Source organism: Mauremys mutica, chromosome 2, assembly GCF_020497125.1.
Source record: "Mauremys mutica isolate MM-2020 ecotype Southern chromosome 2, ASM2049712v1, whole genome shotgun sequence".
NCBI classification, from domain to species: domain Eukaryota; kingdom Metazoa; phylum Chordata; order Testudines; family Geoemydidae; genus Mauremys; species Mauremys mutica.
This window is the reverse complement of record NC_059073.1, coordinates 183,258,362-183,281,079: the sequence shown is the minus strand read 5'-3', so window position 1 is coordinate 183,281,079 and position 22,718 is coordinate 183,258,362. Positions and strand designations below refer to the sequence as shown.

The 22,718-nt window shown below is 44.0% G+C and overlaps 1 protein-coding gene across 3 annotated transcripts in view; it reads right to left on the bottom strand.

The window, feature by feature from the left end:
• The window catches only part of PTPN3 (protein tyrosine phosphatase non-receptor type 3), a 339,148-nt gene that overhangs the window by 66,797 nt on the left and 249,633 nt on the right, over positions 1-22,718 (bottom strand). The gene's annotated exons all lie outside the window — the stretch shown is intronic.

The following is a 22,718-nucleotide window of genomic DNA, read 5'->3' as shown; positions in this document are numbered from 1 at the left end:
ACAAAAGCATAACTGCATGCACATGTGTATGACACAGTACAGGGAGCAAAGGCAAGTTAATTGACATTCATTACAGAGCAGCTTGACCAGGAAGAGCAGGAGTTTCTCAAGATTTTTCCAAATGTGGTCCACATCTCAATAGAGATATTGACTTGTGGACAGCTCCTCTCCCATTCATGATTGCATAAATCATTCTGGTCCTCTCTGCAATCATAAAATCCTGTGTCAACTACAACAATTGCTTAAATGGAAAAGACTAGGAGAGTATTTAATATATGTTTAGCATTTCTCAATGTGATGGAGAAACTGAAAGCAAGGAGGAGAGCTAGCACCATGTCACCAGTCAGCTCTCTGTGGACCTTCAACTGCTCTACCGATCACTGGTGGTACAGAGTCTTGGAAACAACAGGGTTGCACATAGCAAGACCAACAGCCCCATCCAACTATAAAGAGGCATAGACCTTGATAGTTCTGGTTCCCAACCCCAACACAGCAGCTTGGAAGAAGATTTGGAGCACAGCTCTAAAACACCCTAGAAGTAACTGCCTACTTCCAAGAGTCAGGAAAAAGTTCTCTTACTGAAAATTTTCCATCACATTTTGGTCTATCACGGTTGTTTTTACTTAAGTGGGCCAGATCACTATATCAAGTTCCAGAGATGAAAAGACTGGTTGTTTTGTCATTTTCTGCAAGAGCATATCTTGCTATGGGCAGGGCCCTATGTGCTTTGTGATTTTGCTGCCATGGAATTTGCTGATAAATTGTGCTCCAGAATATTAAAATACTGAAATATTTTAACAAATATTTGCATATCTAATCCTTCTGTAATATGAGCCAAGCATAAAAACAAATTGGACAGAGATGACTGCAGACAGCCTGAAACATTTCCGGAAGTATAAATTGTTCCCTTTATCTCAACGGTGTGTCAACCTGAAACCTAATAATGACAATTTAAAATGCCAACAGTGTTAATATTTCACTTTTGATCACTGAAACGTACAACTAATGTTCTTATCCCATAGTCCCCTCTGCTGTCCCAAACTTTCTCAGCTGACAACCTTTACAAGACAGTTATGCATTCTGAATAAAAAAATTCTGAGAAAAGTTACTTTCATCCCCATTTATACTGCAGCATTTGAACTTGTTTGACTCATCAAAGAGAGAGAAATAGTTTGGCAGGTGGACATAGAGGGCAACTCAGTCAGGGCACAGAGCATTCAGAACTAGGGTGTGGCAGTTACTAGACATACTCAGTGGCTGTTTCTGAACCTGTATAGGAACTTTTCATTGTGGTCAATCCGGTTGGCGGGTCACCCGCCAGAGCTGAGCATATCAGAGCATCAGGTGGGGCGCGGGGGAAAGGGTATGAATATATGAGTTAAAAAGAGAGCCCTGGGGACTCAGCAGCTGATCATCATAGGACCAAGAGATGTGCTGTGAGGGCTGCATCCCAGTCCTGTAGAACTCTGGATGCAGAGCAATGCTATTCCAGCTTTACATCCTAGAGAAGCCCTCCATTGGGATGTTTCCTCCACTGTGGTCTGTGTTACAGACATAGAGGGAGAGCCGAGAGGAGCATGTGTTACCCTAGAGGCTACAGAGCCAGTGGAACTTACATTCAGCTATCAGCTAACTGCTCTCAACTGGGATTGTGCCTCAGTTAATGAGAGAAAATGGGGCAGAGCTGAGTGTGGTGAGGGTTTGTAAATTCTTGCCTGACTTAGCTGAGGTTATGGGGAGAAGATGGTGCCCTACAGAGTGAGAGCCTTACAGAGATCAAGGGAATGGATGTTTTATATGCTGATCCCAATATCTATGCCATTTTGAACACAGGCTGCAGATTTCTGTTTCCTCGGCAACTGAGGAGCAGTCAGCTGTTAACCCAAGGGCTGGAATACGACTAGCTATGGAGATCCCCAGACTGTTTGCTGACGGGTTCTGAAGTGTTGAGAGACAGATGTTCCCACTCTTCTCAAGCTCTGGGGAATCCAGGTGACACACAGAACATATTATGGCCACACTACCGAGACTAAGAAAACATCTCAGAGAAAATCAGAGGGGAATGTGTTTGAGTGTGTGCACTAAAGTATAAAAGATGTTATCTTGAAACTTTATATTTTCATGTATGTAACAAAAACAAAGTGGGGAACTCTGTAAAAGAAACACCAATAGTTTTACTAATAGCTTTTGTTTAAAGGTTATTCGTCGTTTTCCAAATACCATTTACCATATTTTATACTGTTTACTGTGTGCATTAAATATTTTAGTAAGACAGTGTATGGTAATCTCTCTTTGAAATGGATTGGGACCTATTAACACCTATTATCAGGATTTCACATACAATAGCTGTAGGGTTTGACACACTGTGCAATGCTTTCTGAAAAGTCACGATCAGACAGAACTCTAGTCTGTGCTTCACCAAAGAGTTAAACTGAGGTGCAGAAAGAAGGGGAGTTTAACAGAGTTACACATACTATTGTTTTACCATCCCAAAAGTGCTGCACCACAATGCTACAGCCATCTATGGGCCTTGCCACCGAATTTGATTAAGGGGTAACAGAAAACCAACACCGAGGAACTAACTGCACACCACCACTGGGAGAATCACTAGTGGACACCCCACCTCACCCCACCCCCAGGTCATATTTTAGGGATTACAGTCTCATTGAATAGGGAATATCACTGTGAGAAGGAGATATTCTATATGAGAGTAGTTCTCCACATTGTCTTCTGCAGATCGCTTAGTCTACATGACGGTCTTTCTTTTACAATGTCCTCTTTCAACTTCCTAGTCCACTTAAAGCCACTTGTTGCTTAGATATTTTATTCTACAAATCACTAGAAAGGGATCTGCTGACCACAGTTTGGGAGCCAATGTCCTAAATTATGAGTTCATGGGACAGGTGCTAGGGACCTCAAAGAGCATTGGTTTCAGGGAGCTGACACAGTGAACACACGGCTTTTCCAAAGATTTTTTTTTCCTGCCTGTTCAAGCAACTAAGCTAAATAGATTAAATATTATATTACCTGCAAGCAACTTTGTCACCCTCTCCTCCTCAATGTGATGTCATCTCCCTGCATCCCATCACTGTATCTAACCTGGATTGTAAAATCCTTAGGATAAGGACTATTATTATTATTATTAAAGAATGCTGCTGTTATAAACAAATGTTAATAACAGGAGTGGCTAAGCCTTTTTTGATCTACAACTCTGCAGATGGTGGATCTGGGACAACAACCATCTACATCCTTATATAGTAGTTATCTCTAGAAATAGCATGTGTAAATATACCTGTGTATTTCAGTTAGTTAAAAACAATTACATGAACTGTGGTGGTTAAATAAGAAGTAATTAATTGATATTGTAGAAAATATTATAATGAATGCCAAATAGTAATGAACTTTCAACAGAAAAAAAGTATTTTTGCATTCAATTGTTTAAAACAGATCAACTATATTATATAATGCCATCTAGGAGTAAAAGCCATAATTAAGCATTGCTGCAAACTAGATCCATAGTGTCTATAACCATAGAACTGGAAGGACTTTGAGAAGTCACCTAGTCCAGTTCTCAGCACTCATGGCAGGATAAGTTTTATCTAGATCAAGATTATCTATAATCTTAAAATTTATTTAAAAGGAAATCAGCGATTAATGCTTTCACATTAAGTGAGGTGCCATACCAAAATAATTCTTTTTTAAAAAATTGGTCGCTCAAATTAGGGCAGGTGTAGAAGGTTATACCATACTTACACCTCACTAAGTGTGAAGAAGAAAAAAATGTGGGTGGGAGAGGAGGTAATAGTTTTATTTCATTAAGTCACTTTAATCAGTTTTTTCCCCCAAAGACTCAAACTTCTGAACACCAGAAAGTAAATATGCTGAATGTCCCCTCAGACTGCTCTGCTCTTGTAAAGAGGAAGGGGTACTAAACTGAAATATAAAAGAATCCTGTGTGCAACTGAATACCCTTTTTGGCTTACAATAAGAGCAGAGCACATGAGTATGGTGGAGGAACAGTGCTATGGTGACCATGTTATGCTGCCTTTTAATTCAACTTTGATATTTTCTCAAAATAGAACTAAAACAAGAAGGAATAAATACCTCAAGTCCTTTTTGCTTTTCTAACATTTAATTAAACATCAGGCACAAAAATTAGACTGAAGAATGTTAACCATTAGGATAACATGAAGGTAAGGAGGAGTCTGGTGGCACCTTAAAAGACTAACAGATTTATTTGGGCATAAGTTTTCTTGAGTAAAAAACTCCACTTCTATCTGAAGGTGATTTTTTACCCATAAAGCTAATGCCCAAGTAAATCTGTTAGTCTTTAAGGTTCCACTGGACTCCTCGTTGTTTTTGTGGATACAGACTAACATGGCTACCCCTTGGATGAAGGTAAGGTGCAAGTTAAGTGTTGATTTAGAAAACCTGGAGATACACATTTTTTTAAAAACTGATTCACAATTTCTTCCTTCCACTCCCCTTGGAAAGGGTGAAAGTAAGTTAAAAGACTTACCAGTATGCCAGAGTCCTGAGAAGGGGCTTGGCCTCAACCAGAAGAGGCGTGGCCTCAACCGGAAGAAGTGGGCCTTTAAATCACCCCCAGAACTTCCAGCTGCCTCTGGGGCTCAGGGGCGATTTAAAGGGTCAGGGGCTCCAGCCGCTGTGGGGAGCCCAGGGCCCTTTAAAGCACCAGCCTGGGGAAGCCAGTCTGGTCCTGCACAGCATACCGGCTCTTGCCGGTTCGCCGTACCGGACCGTCTTACTTTCACCTCTGCCCCTTGGTCAGTGGTAAATACCTAACCATCACAGAAATGATTAAGTAAGAGTGCTGCCTTGCATTACTTACTTCCTGACAATACTTCTCTATGTCCTACCTACCAAAGGGAAAGGTACCATGTTTACTCTCTCTGTGGAATGAATATTAATCATCTGCCCAAATGGATCATTGCAGCTCTACATGCGGAACTATGAACTATTCAGTCTCTTTTCTAACAAAGTTATAATAGAATAGCCATGTTGCCTTTGGGTTTTTTTTAATTTATAGAAAGTAACTATTCAAAAACAATTATACTACGTAATGAAAAAACAGATCTCCCCCATAACCAACTAATCCTTAATCAAGCACTATAGAACCTAACCATCTTCTCTCTCACCTCTGGTACAAGCCAAGGAAAACAGATAAGCTCTGTAGCATGTTTGGAAAGTCACTGAATCCAGGGTCTGACAGATCAAGAGGAAAGTGCATTTATGAGGTAAGGACCCTTTACCGAAACTTCTCTGCCATCAACCTGCTCTCTTTTTATAGGGATGGCTGTTGGGCGCTGTCACAACTGCCTATTTAGTACAATATTTGACTTACAAAGCTGTATTGTGACAGGATGAATATTTGCTTCATGAAAGCTATTACAGCATACACCAGTAACACTTGTTCATAGACAATGCCTTGCCTCTATTTCAAATTTTCGTTCAGAGTCCTTCAGCATTCTGAATTTAGTTTTTTTAATAGTTAAAAGAAATCTGACTGTATATATCAGTATGGGGGAAAAAGGGCTTTTTGTAACGCATTTTCTGTCAAAGATAAAATGTTCCCTTTTTTACTTAATTCAATTTTAAAACAACATTAAATACTGACGCCTAGGTGTCACTTGCCACTTTCAGTCTCTTCTATTATCTATTGTTCTCTTAAACATTAGTTCTAAATAATTACTCAGGCATTCAGATGGAAATTATATGTAGGACTAGGAATGAGTGCATATCATTTTTTTTAAAAATCCATTACGTGGCCTACATATTTTGTCTATATAGCAACAAAATCTGGAAGGATGAGAGATGTCTGCATAAAATAGGAGTTCGCTAACAGTTAAATATGAAAAAAGGTAAAGGAAAATATTATGGTAGACAATATAACTTTACAAGGCATTCAAATCTCAATTAAAAGCAATGAGTTACATTCAGGGCCGGCTCCAGAGCCCAGCGGGGCAAGCACCCGCCTGGGGCGGCCCTTTCCCGGGGGGGCGGCAGGCTGGGCCGGCGGACCTGCCGCAGTCATGCCTGCGGGAGGTCCACCGGAGCCCCGGGAGCAGCGGACCTGCCGCAGGCATGACTGCGGAGGGGACGCTCGGCCGGCGGCTCCAGTGGACCTCCCGCAGGCATGACTGCGGACGGTTCGCTGGTCCCACGGCTCGGCTGGACCTCCCGCAGGCATGCCTGCGGCAGCTCAACCGGAGCCGCCGGACCAGCGAACCGCCCGCAGCTGCGGGAGGTCCCGCCGAGCGACCAGCGGACCCTTCGCAGTCATGCCCGCGGGAGGTCCGCTGCTCCCGCGGCTCGGGGGCGCCTCCCGGGCATGACTGCTTGGGGCGGCCAAATTTGTAGAGCCGCCCCTGGTTACATTATGTTACAGAAAGAAATGGAATAGGTAGGGAGAGTAAGCTAGGATAAGTTTGAAGGAATAGGTGATAACAGCGGGTGCTGGTAAGGGAAATGGTTAAATGGTTATTTTTCTGCAAGCAGGACAGAATATGTAGGTTTTGGAGATACCTGTAAACAAGTTCTTTTTAAATGTTCCCATTCAAGTTCTCTCCTAGAAAGTAGTGATCCAAAGTTGTGGTCCTTTAGATGTATGTCTACACTGAAAAATGCATCATGTTGGAAAACATGTTAAACAACAGGTTTTAACAAACATGGTGTTAAACACAACTTTATCCTTGGTCTGGACAAAGAGTTATGTTTAAAAACATGCAAGGTGCTCATGGTAAAATTAAATTACGGCACGTTAAACATATTTTAAACACTACTCTTCTTGTCCAGACTAATGTCAAAGTCATATTTAACACCATGTTAGTGAAAATGTTTTAACATGCTTCCCAGTGCAATGCATTGTCCCAATTTAGACCAGCCCTATTCCATGGCTATTCTGTGTTCTGTATGGAATGAGTATGAGGATCTCAGTCAAATATCTAGTGGACAGGTGGTCATATCACAACACATATCACCAAATAGTGGGACTAACTGCCACCAGAGTTTCAGAAGACATCACAAATTAATAGCCATAGAAAGAGAATTTCCCCCTCTTATAGTGTTCCTTCATAAGTCAGGGTATAGGCACATTGTAGGACAGTGTGAAAATGTGCATGGTCACTAACTGCTACATTTTCTGTGGCACAGTTAGTGACTTAATTCTCTAGGGCTGTCATTCTGGCGGCCTTTCACAAATGCTAAGTTCATACAAAAATAAAGGAGGGAAAATAATTAGTAATAATACTAGGATATGTAGGTGCTAAAGATGTTGAACAAAGCTATATCAGTGTTATTTTTAAAATATACATTGCTAGTTTGTTCTTTTGTGACATCTAAAATTTCTGCAAGTTTATAAATAGCATAAAAACAGGATAGGTTTTTAGTTTTATTTTTAAGAAGTATGAAGTGTTAATAACTCATCAGGGGATGCTGCAACAAAGATGTGACCTCCAACAAAGGACAGATCTGAACTGGCAGGAAGGCAAAAGGTGCATGTTAATGTTTGTGCAGCACTTTACACTTTCCCAGTGCTAACACAAGAACAAGGAAGGAGAGGAGGGCATACACATCAAGGTCCTTTAAGACTTTCAGGATGGAATGATGTGACCATGCAGAGGTGTGAAGGTGTCCAAGGCATGCTAAGAGGCTTCAGAAGAATTTTAGTTATCAAGGAAAGAATGAACAAACGTATGGAGGGACAAATCAGAGGAGTAAGCGTTGAAGCAGCATCAGATACAGGATATGTTTGAGACTTGATAGTAGATTTCCAGTATACTAGATGTAGGAAACAAAAAAAGAGCTCAGTATCAAGGATCCACTCCACATTTATCAAGCTGAAAACAAAATGGCTATCACAGCTTAAAACTACAGATGAGACAATATTTTTTCCTGCCACATAAAAGAACGTCCATCTTGGTGTCATTCAGATGAAGAAAATAAAGGCACGGCCAGATGATATATTCAAGAAAGATATGCATGGAGACAAAGAAGAGATCAGGGACAGATTTAAAGGAGCAAGAGAACTGAGTGTCAACAGCACAGAACTGATGAGGGGATTCAATTTTGAAATAATATAGAAGGGAAGGTGGGAGATACAGATGTGCAGAGGAATGAGAACAAAGCCTGAGGAACCCACCGAAGACCTGGTTCTTGTCTGAAATGTACTTCAAGATCAAGAAAGAGCAGAAAAGAGACGTGAAGCAGGATGAAGAAGCAGCAGCCAGAGACATCAGCATAAAATCAAAAGCTTTTTAAAAGTTTATCTTCAGTAAGTGCTCTGAGGTCAAGAAGGAAAACTGTAAAGAAATCCTGTTTAGCAAAATGGAAAGCATTTAATGACCACTAAGTCCTGAGAGTGAGAGACAGCCAGAATAGAATTGATCAAAGATTCTCTGAATAATCAGGAATTAGAAGACATGAGAGAAGATTGCAGAGAGAGCTAACTGGATTTGAGGAGACAGTTGTTAAGAGTATTGAGATCAAGGAGGAGTTCCCAGAGAAGCAGTGATGGCTGCACTTCAGATAAGGCAGGAGATAGTATCAGTAGACACGGTGAAGCTGAAGATGGCAGTGATATGAGCTGGAGAGGGGTGGCAAAATGGGAGACAATATAGAGTTCAAGGAAGGAATGTTGATCTCTGAAAGACAGATGGTAATTTTCAGGGGTGGAAATGCTGGAGATTACAGGAGAATTGAGTGGATGCTAGGGGACAGAACTGGTGGAAGCTTCAGAGAAGGGGGAGACCACTCAGCCACAATGGTACTGAGGCACTTTTACAGTGGAAAGAAATGACAAACTGCAGTGTATTGATAGGGAGGAAGCCAAGTTGGGTAGCTGAAGGAGTAAAATGATAGTGCTGATGAATAAACAAGGTTTGCTAATAATTTTTGAAGTTACAGAACAATTAAATAGTATTGTGATAGGGTGTACACTCGCAACACTGTGCCCCTAGGGGCACAGAAGGGTAATACAGGGCACACGTAGCCCTACCCTGCTCCTCTGGGCATGGCGAGTATGCTCTGACTGGAGGAGAGGGTTAAAAAGGAGCTCAGAAGCCCAGGCAAAGGGTGGTGGATGGGCTACAAGAGTGAGGAATTCTTCGCCAGCAAGCCAGACAGAAGAGTGAGTCTGAGCGGGGACCACCAATTGGGTAATGTCCTCAAGCAGAGCCTTCTCTAACCATCTCCCCCGTGAGAACTCACAGGTCCAGCAGGGCCCCTCCTTTGGATTCTTCTATTGTGAGGTGATTGGCTGGCTGGCATATAAGGGCCATGCACCAAACTGAAGGGATCTATAGGCAGGAAATACCCCAGGAAAGTAACTTAGACTCACTGCAGGAAGGACTCTGTCAGTGTTACTTCCTACAGGGCCCTGGGCTGGGACCCAGTGGAGAGCAAGTGCCTGGGTCCCCCTACCACCACCCATTAAGGGTCTTGACCCAGAAATGGGTGGAAAGCCAAAGATTCCTGGCTTAAGATAGGAACAGGCACCACTATCACCCTGATACAGAGACAAGGGGCCAGAAGTTGGGTATAATAACCACTAGCTCCTGGTCCTCTGAGCTCCATATCACAAGTACCTTTGTGGAAAGCCTGACAGAAGATTATACAGCCATATAAAAAGGCCACAGAGGAGAGGCTACGGAGCAGTGCATATTTATTTATAAGGATTAGAAGTGTCTCAGAAGCAATTATGAGTGCTACTTATTCCACTTATTAGGATTAATCAAAATCCATAATGATATAATGAAGCCAATGTTGATTTTAAATTGTAGTCTTTTCAGGCTTGGAATCCAGGACATGGCACGCACTGTAAACCAATAGTACTATATTACAAAAAAACATGAGAATGTTTATTTTAAATTGATATTTAGTGCCAATAACTTAATAAGTCTATTTAAAGAGATGCTGTCAAAACCTACAAACCACTAATATGACAGCATCCCATTGCTCAGTCTTTTTTTTTTAAACAGCAAAACCTACCCAGTTTTGAAAACAAGGCCTTGCACAATTTTAAAAATACTAGCTGAGAGACTAGGAATTTAACCACAACCCCACAAAATACTGAATTGTTTGAGATTGCGGGTGGACATAAACAGGCATGCAACACATATTTTGTGCTCTCTGGCAGTTCTGCTTTTGTAAGCTGGGAGGAGACTGAAATAGACAAGAACTGTGGAAAGGAGCATTAAGGGATAGTTTTTCTATTCACATTTACGACCTCAAGAAACGCAGTTCTTGGGTTTTTCATTTTGTTTTCAGTCTATCACCAGTAATTATGATATTGTTAGTCCATGCATTTGGAAGCTAGTATTTAAAGAAGTTGTCAACCATGAATATGCCTTTGACATGGTAATTGGCTAGGACCGGTGTGGAAGTACAGAACTATTCTGCTGACTCTCAAATGGCAGGCAGACCTGGTAGGTCTCAGGCCTGGTCTACATGGAGGGGGGGAGGGGGAGAGTGCGCGGGGGAATTGACCTAAGATACGCAACTTCAGCTACGAGAATAGCGTAGCTGACGTCGAGGTATCTTAGGTCAACTTACCTCGCATCCTCACAGCGCGGGGTCGACTGCCGCCGCTTCCCCGTCGACTCCACTTCCGCCTCTTGCTGTGGTGGAGTACAGGAGTCGACAGCAGACCGAGTGGGGATTGATTTATCGCGTCTACACTAGACGCGATAAGTCGATCCTCACCCGCCAATCCGGTGGTAGCGTAGACGTACCCTCAGTAGTAACTCAGAAGGACACATAGTGGAGAAAATCAAGAGAGCACAAGGGTGGGACAAAGTTCTGCAGGAAGGAACCCCGAGAAGAGCCAGTTTAAGAGACAGAATTTACATTTCTGCCTTGGGACTTGGATAATAAAAACTGTGTATAATATTTAGCAGCAGGATGGAGAGAATACCAATTTACAGTGTCATTTGAGCTTAATTTGCTTATATATTTGTTCAATAATCTAAATAAAAAGGAAACAAAATATCTGTATTTTGAAATAAGTTGTTAGTTTCATGATGGAAAAGTATGTTATGAAAAATGTAATCTTTTAAAACTAGATATTACCTTTATTTATTTTTTTAAAATCACAGTACATAGTAGCTATATTTTCAAAGTTTAAATAAAATCCAAGTTGTCAGAAGTCAGCTGATGCAAAAGAAGTCTACTCCAAAATTCACATCATGTCACTTTGTGATGTAATCCAACCGTTCTAAAAATACAACTTCACCTGTTTTAATATAATTCTATTTGCATCAGAGGGAGCTCTTTAGAGCTGGATTAATAATTTGTAAATGACAAAGGTACAATCAAATGTTTGGACATAAAAGTGAAGCAAGTTTCCAACTGAGTGCTATTTTTGGACACAAACGTTGATTCAAATTATTTTTTACTGATATTTTTCAATGGCTTTTTTTCATATTTCATTTATGCACTTCAGTTAATTCATTCTCATTATTTCTTATGAAAAAGTCAATGCATCGTTTTAATCATTTTAAAAAGCAAAAAGGTAACTGCTAATATTAACAAGCTATCAGATAGAAGTTTGTAAATCGGGAAAATGGTCAAAATAACGACCAGGATAGAGCTCCACTGAAAGTCTTTTGTAGCACAGGAGGTTTTTTATATTTATTTATATATCTGTATACCATACACCCTTTTGACATTCACAACTCAATTTGATATTTCTAATACTTAATTACCCACTAATATGATAAAATATTTTAAGTATGAATGACTGGACCATCTGTTCCCTGAAAGCCACAGCAACACAGCATTCCACATTTTCTCAACATATTCATGTTCCCATTTTGTAATAAATTACAACCAACACATTTTAAACACTGAAAATGAAAACATGTGAATAAAACTCACCAGAGAAACCAATTAACTTTTTCATCAAGAAACAGCGACCCTGCTTGGAGAGCGAATAAACTTGCCATTGGTTCATTTATCACTCATGAATGCTTTAAAATAGTAGGTAACCCACCCTCCTCGCTCCACAGTAAACCTATCTAGAAAGATGTCATCCGTATGCCTTTCATTTGCTACAGGATGCTCAGTAAATACTGATCATAATCATAAAGCTGCTTGCCCTAAATACCTCACAATCTATGTCAAGCTTAAAGAAAAAAACCACCTATTTTTTATATAAACTACAAGAGAGCTCTATTCTAAGAACTGCTGAAGAAAATCCCAAGGGGAAAGGGACAACTAAAACAATAGAAAACAGTAGTGAATACCTCCCCTTCACAAACAACTGAAGGAAACATCTGCAGAGATTGGTTTTGCCCTTTTGGCATTCTTGAAATGTAGGCTTTTTATATATTATAGTTAGCACCTGGTAGTGCTGTTAAAACTAAAATTGTGTCAGCATTTTCATTATCATCTCTTTTCAGAGATTAATAGGAGGGACAGGCTCAAGATTCAAATTTATCCTGTTTGGTGGGGGAAAGGAAATAATCTATTAGAACCACTGGTTGAGATCTGCTGCTGTGGCCCTAGTTTGGGACCCAAGTTGGATCTAATATGCACACTGTGCATGTGTATGGAAACTTAATTGCTGATTGAAAATCTTATGAGCACAGCTTGTGGGATTCAAGGCCTACAGAAGGCCACTACACTGTGCATCTGAAGCAATTTTTAGAGCAGCAACAACATGGGAAGTAGGTAGGCAGGCCCAACCTGATCCATCCCAGCCACATGGAGACTAGGAAAGAGTCTGGAAAAGAAGAGAAAAATATGAGGAAAAAAGGATCCCTTTCCACTGTGGCCACCTCTTCCTCAAGTATCAGGGGGTAGCAGTGTTAGTCTGTATCCACAAAAACAAAGAGAAGTCTGGTGGCACCTTAAAGACTAAACCGCTCAACCGTCCACACCAGGAAGCCATTTAATTCGAACTAGAGGGCTCTTTAGTTCGAATTTGGTACTCCACCCCGGCAGGTGGAGTAACGCTAAATTCGACATGGCTAGTTCGAATTAGGCTAGGTGTGGATGGAAATCGAACTTAGTAGCTCCGGGAGCTATCCCACACTGCACCACTCTGTTGACGCTCTGGACAGCAGCCCGAGCTTGGATTCTCTGCCCAGCCACACAGGAAATGACCCGCGAAAATTTGAATTCATTTTCCTGTCTGGGCGGTTTGAATCTGACGTTCTGGTTGCACATCGGGGCGAGCTCCGCAGCACCGGCAGCAATGCAGAGCTCTCCAGCAGAGGAGTTCATGTAATCTCTGAATAGAAAGAGACCGGCATAGACTGACCGGGAACTCTTCGATCTGATCGGTGTGTGGGGCGAGGAGTCTGTGCTTTCGGAGCTGCGCTCCAACGAACGGAATGCAAAGACCTACGAGAAGGTCTCCAAAGCCATGATCCAGACAGAGGATACAGCCGTCATGCAACGCAGCGCCGCGTGAAAATCAAGGACCCCAGACAAGCCTACCAAAAAATCAAAGCGGCCAACGGACGCTACGGAGCCTGCCACCACTGCCCCACCAGTGACCATGGACTCTGATGATGGGACAGTGTCGACGGACAGTTCCTCGACGATGTTCACGGACGGGAAGATGAGGAAGGGTTTGTGGAGGACGAGGCAGGCGATAGCGCTTACAACGCTGGTTTCCCCGACAGCCAGGATCTATTCATCACCGTCACGGAGATCCCCTACCAACCCTCCCCGGCCAGGAACCCGGATCCTGAATCAGGGGTAGGATCTGTCGGTAAGTGCTTTAACCATGTTAACTTTTATTCTTAATATAACAGGAATCTGAAGTGTGTGAAAAGGAGGTCTCTGTATATATGGTGATAGAACAGAAATCCTCCTGGGAGAATGCCACGAAGCTCTCCTGCCGTTAATCGATAAGCATCAGCAGGAGGTTCCTGGGGAGAGCTGCCTTATTGGGTGCTCCGTGGTAGCACACTTTTCCGCGCGAGGCTTTCATGCGGTATTCAGGGAGCACTGCCTCCCAGAGCACAGCTGCATAGGTCCGTGGTTCGTGCTAGATTTCACGCAGCATGCGCTCTCTATCTCCTTCAGTGCCCGTCCTCACGGTGATCTCGCTCGGAGACTCCTGCATCTAAGTAGGGGAAGAAATGTTACGTTACGCCTGGTCCAAAGTATTTTTAATAAATAAACGGACAGACGGCATAGCACAGACTCAGCACGCAGCTGCGTGACGAGCGTAACGGAAAGCCAAAGAATCAAATGGACGCTCATGGAGGGAGGGGGGAACGAGGACGCAAGGTATCCCACAGTTCCTGCTGTCTCCGAAAAGCATTTGCATTCTTGGCTGATCTCCAAATGCTTCTAGGGTCAAACACAGTGTCCGCGGTGGGTCGGGGCATAGCTCGGCAATTTACGCAGCCCCCCGACCCCCAGAAGTTAAAGGGAAAACAATCCTCTGTTGACTCTTTTACATGTCACCGTATCTGTACTGAATGCTGCAGATAGACGCGATGGTGCAGCACTCAACAACAACATCCTTGCTCCCCATGCAGGATTGGACAGAGAGCAGCTGTGGTCTCTGGTTGTATGATACAGTGGTTCTCTAGTACACTTGCCCATAATCTAGGCCTATTTTTAGATACAAAAAGGAGGGATTGACTCGGGGAGTCATTCCCAAATTTTGCTTTTGCGCCCCTGGCTGATCGACCAGGGGCACTTATGACAGCACCAAATGGCGCAGTGCAAAAGGACAGGTAACCATGACCATCTTATTACCGTCTTCTTACCAGTTCATGGTATGGTAGACGGTGCAGTATGCCTGGTAACCATCGCTGCTGTCATGCAAAAGCATAAGCATGCTGCTGTGTAGCGCTGCTGGTCCGCCTCTGTCAGCGGCATCCAGTACACATACGGTGACATACACAAAAGGCAAAATAGGGTCCATTGTTGCCACGCTATGGCGTGTGCCAGGGCATTTCATGGAAAACGTGCTCGAAATGATTGTCTGCCATTGCTTTCCCGGAGGAAGGAATGACTGGCGACATTTACCCAGAATCCACCGCGCAAATGATTTGTGCAACAGCAGGCACAGGGGTCTCAACAAAAAATTCACAGAGACAGCCTAGACTCAGTTAATTGTTCGCAAAAAAGTATCATTGCAAGGAATTAACTAACTGTTTCCCATCTCACAGCTTCCACTGTCTCCAGACCTGCCACAGCATCCACCTCGCAGAGGCTGGCGAAGATTAGGCGGCGAAAGAAAAAGACAAGGGACACGATTTTCGATGAATGTGTGGGCTGCTACCTAGCCGAGGCGGACCAGCAGAGGCAGTGGAGGGAGAAAGTCTCTCTGTACCAGCGCTCACACAGCGAATGGGAGGAGAGGTGGCGTGAGGAACACAAGCAGGCGACTCAAGCAATGCTTGTACTACTGAGGGAGCAAACGGACACGCTCCGGCGACTTGTGTATGTTCTGCAGGACCGCTGCAGGACAGAGCCCCCGGCAGTATCTCTGCAACTGCCCTCCCCCGCCACAAAGTCACATTCCCCCCTCACCTCAAATAACCAGGAGGATGCCCGCCCTGGGCCGTGAATACTGTCACTGCACCCCAGCAGAGTGCTCAAGTAACCAAAAGCTCTCCTACCCTACGTTTGCATAAGTCCTTCCCTTCCGGACTCAAACAAGTCCAATCCCAGTCCCATCCCATAACTGTGTACAAGTAATAAAAATACTTTGCTGTTAAAGTGCGTTGCTAATTGCATAGGACAGGCACCTTTCGCAGGGTACAGACACGGGGGCCGGATCAGCAGCGGGTAACACACACAGTGCAGTCAGCAGGCACCGTGGTCGGTATGGGAGGTGGTTTCCAGGTTCTGTGTGGGCGGTGGGGATGTGACTTTTTAGCGGGGGAGGGCAGGTACAGATCTTATACAGCGGTCCTTGTCGTGGACCGCTGAGTCACGCAGCAGAGGAATCTGTATCCGTCCTCCTCCGCCACAAGGCCACATAGCCCCCCGCACACAGAATCCCAAAAAGGAGGGATGGCAGGCTCCGTTGAAACAAGCAGTCCGGCAATGCGGACCGCTGTAGGAGCAGGAGCCTGTCATTCCTTGAGTTTAGAGGCGGTCTTTACATCAGCGCACACCCTACCCACCGCAGTCTGCGTTCCAGTTTCGACCCTTTAACGAAAAGTCATGAATAAAGAAACCTCTCCTCAGTAACAGTGTGACATGTATTTTATTTTTACACGTGTCTTGGAAGTGGAGGAAACGGGGAGAACGGGGTATTGAACCGAAGAGGAGAGTCAACAGTAACTGGGTAAAGAAACAGGGGCAGGTTCAGCTTCTCTGTAAAGAAACTGAACAGTCACAGGTCACGCTGCTCGCTGGTATTTAAAGAGTTCCTTGTCGCTGTCCCAGGCGCCTGTATAGGGCTTCATGAGCAAGTGCATTAGCGGGCAGGCTGGGTCACCGAGGATCACTATAGGCAAATGCACATCCACAACAGTTATTTCGTGGTACGGGAAGAAACTACCTTCCAGCAGGCGTCTGAGCAGCCCACAGTTCCTGAGAACACACGCATCAGGAACCTTGCCCGGCCATACGACGTTCATGTTGGTAAAACGTCCCCTATGGTCCCCCAGTGCTTGCAGAACCATTGAAAAGTAGCCCAATTTCTCAGCAGCTGAATGTGGAAGAGGTGGACGATAAAGTGCGAGGAGGAGAAAACGGCGAGGATCGCAGCGGGCTCCATGCTTGCAGTGCTGTGGCGTCCACGCTGTCACTGACCAGAAAAGTGCACGAACAGATTGCCCGCAGGCGCTTTCAGGGAGGGAGGGAGTGAGGGCGTGATTGACGGTTCAATGACGACAGTTACCCAAAACCACCCTCGACACATTTTTTCCCCCAGCAGGCATTGGGGGCTCTACCCAGCATTCCAATGGGCAGCGGGGACTGCGGGAACTGTGGGATAGCTTCCCACAGTGCACCGCTTCGAAAGTCGACGCCGGCCCCGTTAATGTGGACTCAGAAGTTCGAATTAGTGTATTTAGTATGGATACACAAATTCGACTTCATAAGGTCGAATCCACAAATTCGAATTAAGTAGATTCGAAATAGTCCTGTAGTGTAGACAAGGCCTAATAGATTTATTTGGGCATAAACTTTCGTGGGTTAAAAAAAACACAAGGTCTTTTACCCACGAAAACTTATGCCCAAATAAATCTGTTAGTCTTTAAGGTGCCACCAGACTTCTCTTCCCCAAGTTAGACAATCTGCACACCGCAGCCCTGCACTTTGATGCAGTCAGAGCAGAATTTCTTCCCAAAAGTAAAAAGCATCATATAGCTACTTGCCCTTTCCACTTCAGTTATTGTCCAGGAGTCTAATTATTTATTCATTAAAACATACTTTTTAAAAATTGTTTTTAGGTTAAAATGAAAAACTGTCAGAAAATTTTCCCTCTACTGAGAAGCAGTTTTGAAGAAGCTAAAATCTTGCCACAGAATTTAGTCCAGCTTGCCAATGTCTGGTACAGTCCTCTGATAGAAATCTATCCAGCAAGGGATTTGGTACACAGCAGTAGCTCTGTGAAGAGCAATGCATGTAGCATTAAGAGGAAGCAAAGAATAACAGAGGCCTTTTTGCTGATGGCACAGAGGAATCCATACGTGGCTGCATCATTTATACAGAGCATAGCCAATCACATGTTACGATTTCCAAAAAAAACAAACAAATTCAAGACGACAAGCCAGTTCCCAGTCCCTTCCCGAAAACCAAGCTACATAAAATGAGACAGCACAAGACATTGCCAGAGGCAAAGCAGTGAAAAAATTCAAACAAATTTCCATTACTCACCACACAAAGCAGTATGTCCCTCTTTGGGTCAGTATACATACATTGTGCTAGTAGAGACAGCTGATAATTCTGATACTCGTATTTGCACAAGAGTTTGCTCCAGTCACTCATTCCAAACAGCTTCAGATACAGGGTCAGATAGTGACAATTAAGAACACAATCTAAATTTGAGAATGCCTGTCAAAAGCAATCCTTGTACACAGATTTTAAGGGAGTTTTGGAGGGGTTTTTTCGGTGGGAGAAGGTAGGAGGATGGGAAGTGGTATCTCTCTAGCTGATGCTGATCTCTCAAATTGTACAGAGACAACATATTACAGAATTCATATAGGAACATGAGGCAAATCAACATTGTTAAGAAAGGCAGCTCTAAGTGAGAAATCCTACTAATATATATATCTGAAAGGGATGACAACAGCCTGACAGACATGCCAGTCTGACACATTCAAAAGAAAGATAACTGATTCTTTACTGACATGGAAATTTTAATATCCAGAGCCAACTGATCAATGTCTAGGAAAAAAGGGAGAAGGGAGAGAGATCTCTAAAGTGCGTACCTGTGCATTGCAGATGCACATGACACCTATTACTATTGGAGAAGACCAGGAGTGACCCAACAGGCAATGATTCAAAAAACCCTGAGGCCTGAATATTCTTTGCAGCCAAATGAAGTCTAAAGGCAAATGATTAATGCTGCTTGTACAGCTGTTAGTTCATAGAAACATCCATGACACTGCATCGAAGTTCAATGTCAATGTCCCTAGAACACTCAAAATGTTACATAGCCCATCAATTACTTTACAACACAGATGTGAAATACCCCATATCCCCTAGAGCAGTTCATTTTAAAGAAAATGATTGAGAGACAAGAAACATGACCCATGCCATTCCACCACCAAACAACTTGCTCAATTCACTGGCACTATGGTCTGTCTGGATCCAGGTCCCTTCAGCTGTAGTATCCTCTGGATCACTCAGTTATACATTTTCCCAGACTCTGACATCAGGTGCCAGGTAGAAAGTATTGTTCAGAAACAGATGTTCCACATGTGTGCACAATGGCATGACAAAGTTACAAAGACCTTGAAATTAAGTGCTGAACACAGCCTACTTCACCACTCATGTGGACAAATGGTAAGACAGTTATGACACATGCAGCAGATTGGGGTATCACTCAGTTCCACCACTGAGTTACTTCCATGGATTCCTTCCCCATATATTTTGCATTTCACTAGAGTCACTGTTTTGGTCCAGCTGCAGCTGGCTATACTGAGATGCCCTTCTTAGGCCATGTCTACATTACAGAGTTAATTTGACTTAAGTTATATCGATGATTATAAACCACTGTAATTACATCACTTGGGCATGTTCACACAACGCTCCTTGTGTCGGTGGAGCAAATCCACAGTTAGTGCTCTAGCACCAGCAGAGAGCAGTGACCGAAACTATCCTTCTGTGCAAATCACCACTCTCTCCCACTAGGAGTTCTGGGACTGGATCGTAGTGCATCACAGGGGTAGGATCACTGCCCCCATGATGCAGTTTTCTCCATCCCATAATTCCAAGGGCTTCAGAGTGCATTTTATACCTTTTCCAATTGCCCCTGTAAATTTTGCGCCTGTCATCTCTGCCTGAACGCATGGCTCCTGCACTGCTCACCAGTCTTGTGATAAGCTTTATGAACATAACAAAGCTGATCCTGCAGCGTTTCATGATCTGCGAATCTGAACAGGAATCTGTGCTGCCTGTCCTGCAGTGTGCCATGGAAAGAAACAATTCAGGATTGATGTTGGCATTCACGGAGCAGCCGTATATGGTGGACCATCATTACTGGGCTCAGGAAACAAGCACTGAATAGTGGGATCGGATTCTGATGCAGGCATGGGATCGTGAGCAGTGGTGGCAGAACTTTCGTATGCACAAAGCCACCTTCCTTGAACTTTGTGCAGAGTTCACCCCCCACCCTACAGCACAAGGACACAAAAATGAGAGCTGCCCTAATGGTGGAGAAGTGAGTGGCAATCACTGTGTGGAAGCCATCAACTCTAGACTGCTACCAGTCAGTCACAAATCAGTTTGGAGTTGAGAAGTCCACCATGGGGGTTGCGGTGATGCAAATGTGCACGGCCATTAATCACCTCTTGCTACAAAGGATTGTGACTCTGGGCAATGTGCAGGACATGAAGGATGGCTTTGCGGCAATAGATGGCACGCATATCCTAATTTTGGTCCCAGACCATCTTGTGATGGAGTACATCAACAGAAAGGCTACTTCTCTATGGTATTGCAGGTGCTGGTGGATCACTGGGGTCGTTTAACTGACATCAAACGGGGTAGTCAGGAAAGGTGCATGACACATGTATCTTCAGGAACACTGGCCTGTATGGAAAGCTGCAAGCAGGGACTTTCTTTCCAGACCAGACGATTCCAATAGGGGATGTGGAAATGCCCCTAGTAATCCTAGAGACCTAGAGTACCCCTTACTCCTGTGGCTCATGAAGTCATACACCGGAAACTTTGACAGCAGCAAGGAGCACTTGCGTGTCTGGTAGATTAAATGGTCGCTGGCGCTGCCTTTTTGGCAGGTTAGACCTTAAGGAGGAAAATATTCCCAAAGTTATAGCAGCCTGTTGTGCTCTGAATAAGTGAAGCTAAGGGGGAAAAGTTTCCCCAGGGGTGGAACGTTGAGGTGGATAGACTGGTGGCTGATTCTGAGCAGCCAGACACCAGGGCTATACGAAGGGCTCAACGGAGGAGGGGTTCACTATTCAAATCAGGGAGGCTTTGAAGCAGCATTTTGACAATGAGCCCCAGTAATGTATCTTTCTGTAATGAATTGAGCCAGGCATTGTTTACTTGCCACCTTGAATGACCCCTGTACTAATTCCTGCCTGAACATTAACTACAGTTTGCAAATGTGGTGTTTGCCACTATGTACGAATTTCTGTTGCAACCAGCCTGTTTAGATAAAAAATAAAGAATCACTATTTTTGTAAAACTCAATTTTTATTAAACAACAATAAACAGATTAACGTTTCTTACAAGGAAGTGACAGTGAGCAGAACTCTCTGAAGTGAGCATCTCACAGATGTGTGTAAGTCCAGCTGTCGTTATTGAAAATGTCCCCACGGGTGGAGTGTAATGGGTACTACAATGTGCCGGAAACGTGAAAGGAATATGTGTGGGAAGTTTGGGGAGGGCAAGGAAAGCAGTTCTCCATAAGCTGCAGGAGGACTCAAACACGCATGTGTTCTGCCTGCAGCAAAATCAGGGACCTCAGCATCACTGTTTGGTCCTCTGCGAGCTTTATTAATGGTTCCTAATCATGTTTCCTCTCCTGGTTATCCATTTGTAGTTTCTCGTTTATTCTCTCTCCACAGTCTGTGCTCACTATCGGTCTGATCTGATGATTGCAGTAATTCCTGAAATATGACCTCCTTACTCCTCATTTGCCTCCTTATCTGACAGAGGAGATCCACCGGTGTGTAGAAACTGGCCCTTAAGGACACATCTGCAGAAGCAAAAGAAGCCATACACAGAGTCAGTATTGTGTGTGAACTCAGAGTCTTAAATCATAAAAGTAGCATACACCTCTTTCTCACTTTCCCTTGGCAAGCACACAGGATGGCTAGAGCACTAAACATGGTGAGTTCGGCCCATGTGTGTGTGCGCAAGATGGGACAAAGGGTCTGGGTGATTTAAGAAGGGGATCAGTACAAGTGCCTGGGGACACTATTCTGAATACTGGCACCGTTTTCCACAGGGGACGACTGAAGCTGAAATAACACTACTGAGGGTAACCAAAGATACAAGGTTGCATCTCCTGCATGTGTGTGGCTTCAGACTGGGTCCATATGCTGCTCGCCTGTGTGCTGCTTTGGTTCCTCCAGAACTGCCAATTGGCATGGCAAAGTTTCCTACAACAGGGGAAGAAACAAAGCAGCTCTGCCAAGGAACCTTTGGCAGAGGATTGTAGAGTATCTGCAGGAAAGTTTCCTCAGATCTCTATGGAAGACTCCTGGGAGATCTCAGTGTGCATTAACAAACTTTCTGCAGGGCCCCCACATAGGAATGTGAAGCAGATACAAACAGTGCCAAGTGAGTTAATTTTGATCCCTTCTCCCACGTCCACCATGTAACAAAATAAAGGACACCTCTACCTCATGTAAGAGTACTCCATCAAAGAAAAATGAGTACTTACCGGAGCTCCCCTCTCCTGTGTCAGGCACACCAGAGCTGGACTGCTGGAACTGGCTAGACCCCTCCAGAGTAAAAAAGAGGTCCTGGCTCACCATGTCACCGGATGACCCTGTTTCCTGTCCAACATCCGCCTTCAACTTGACCACCTCATCCACCACTTCATCCTTGGGATAGACTCTGCTGGCCACTGCCTCCAGTCGCCCCCAAAGTATCCATGGGGCTGTTGGCAGTAGAGGTGGGTTTGCAGAGTATGGGGTGCAGCTCCTTGTAGTAGTGTCGTATTTTCAGTGCCACACCAGAGTGATGGTTGCCGCCCCCGCACCTCAGATCTTTTATATTAGCATGGCACTGCTACATGTCCCTTTTGTGCCCCTTCTCATTCATGCCACAAGCAATCTACTCGTAGGTGTCAAAGCTCCTACGGCTGGATTGGAGCTGCGACTATACAACCTCCTCTCCCCAAAGACACAACAGATCCAGCAACTCTGATGTACTCCACATGGGAGCCCATTTGCTGCAGAAAGTTGGCATGGTCAGCTGGGAATATGTGATGTGAGCTGTCCACGCTGAGCAAACAGGAAGTGGAATTTCAAAACTTCCAGGGGCTTAAAAAGGAGAGGGGTGCATGACTGTATACTCGGCTGCAGGGCAGCAGAGTAGAAACCGCTTACCAAGGTGGTCATGATGGGTATTATGGGGCA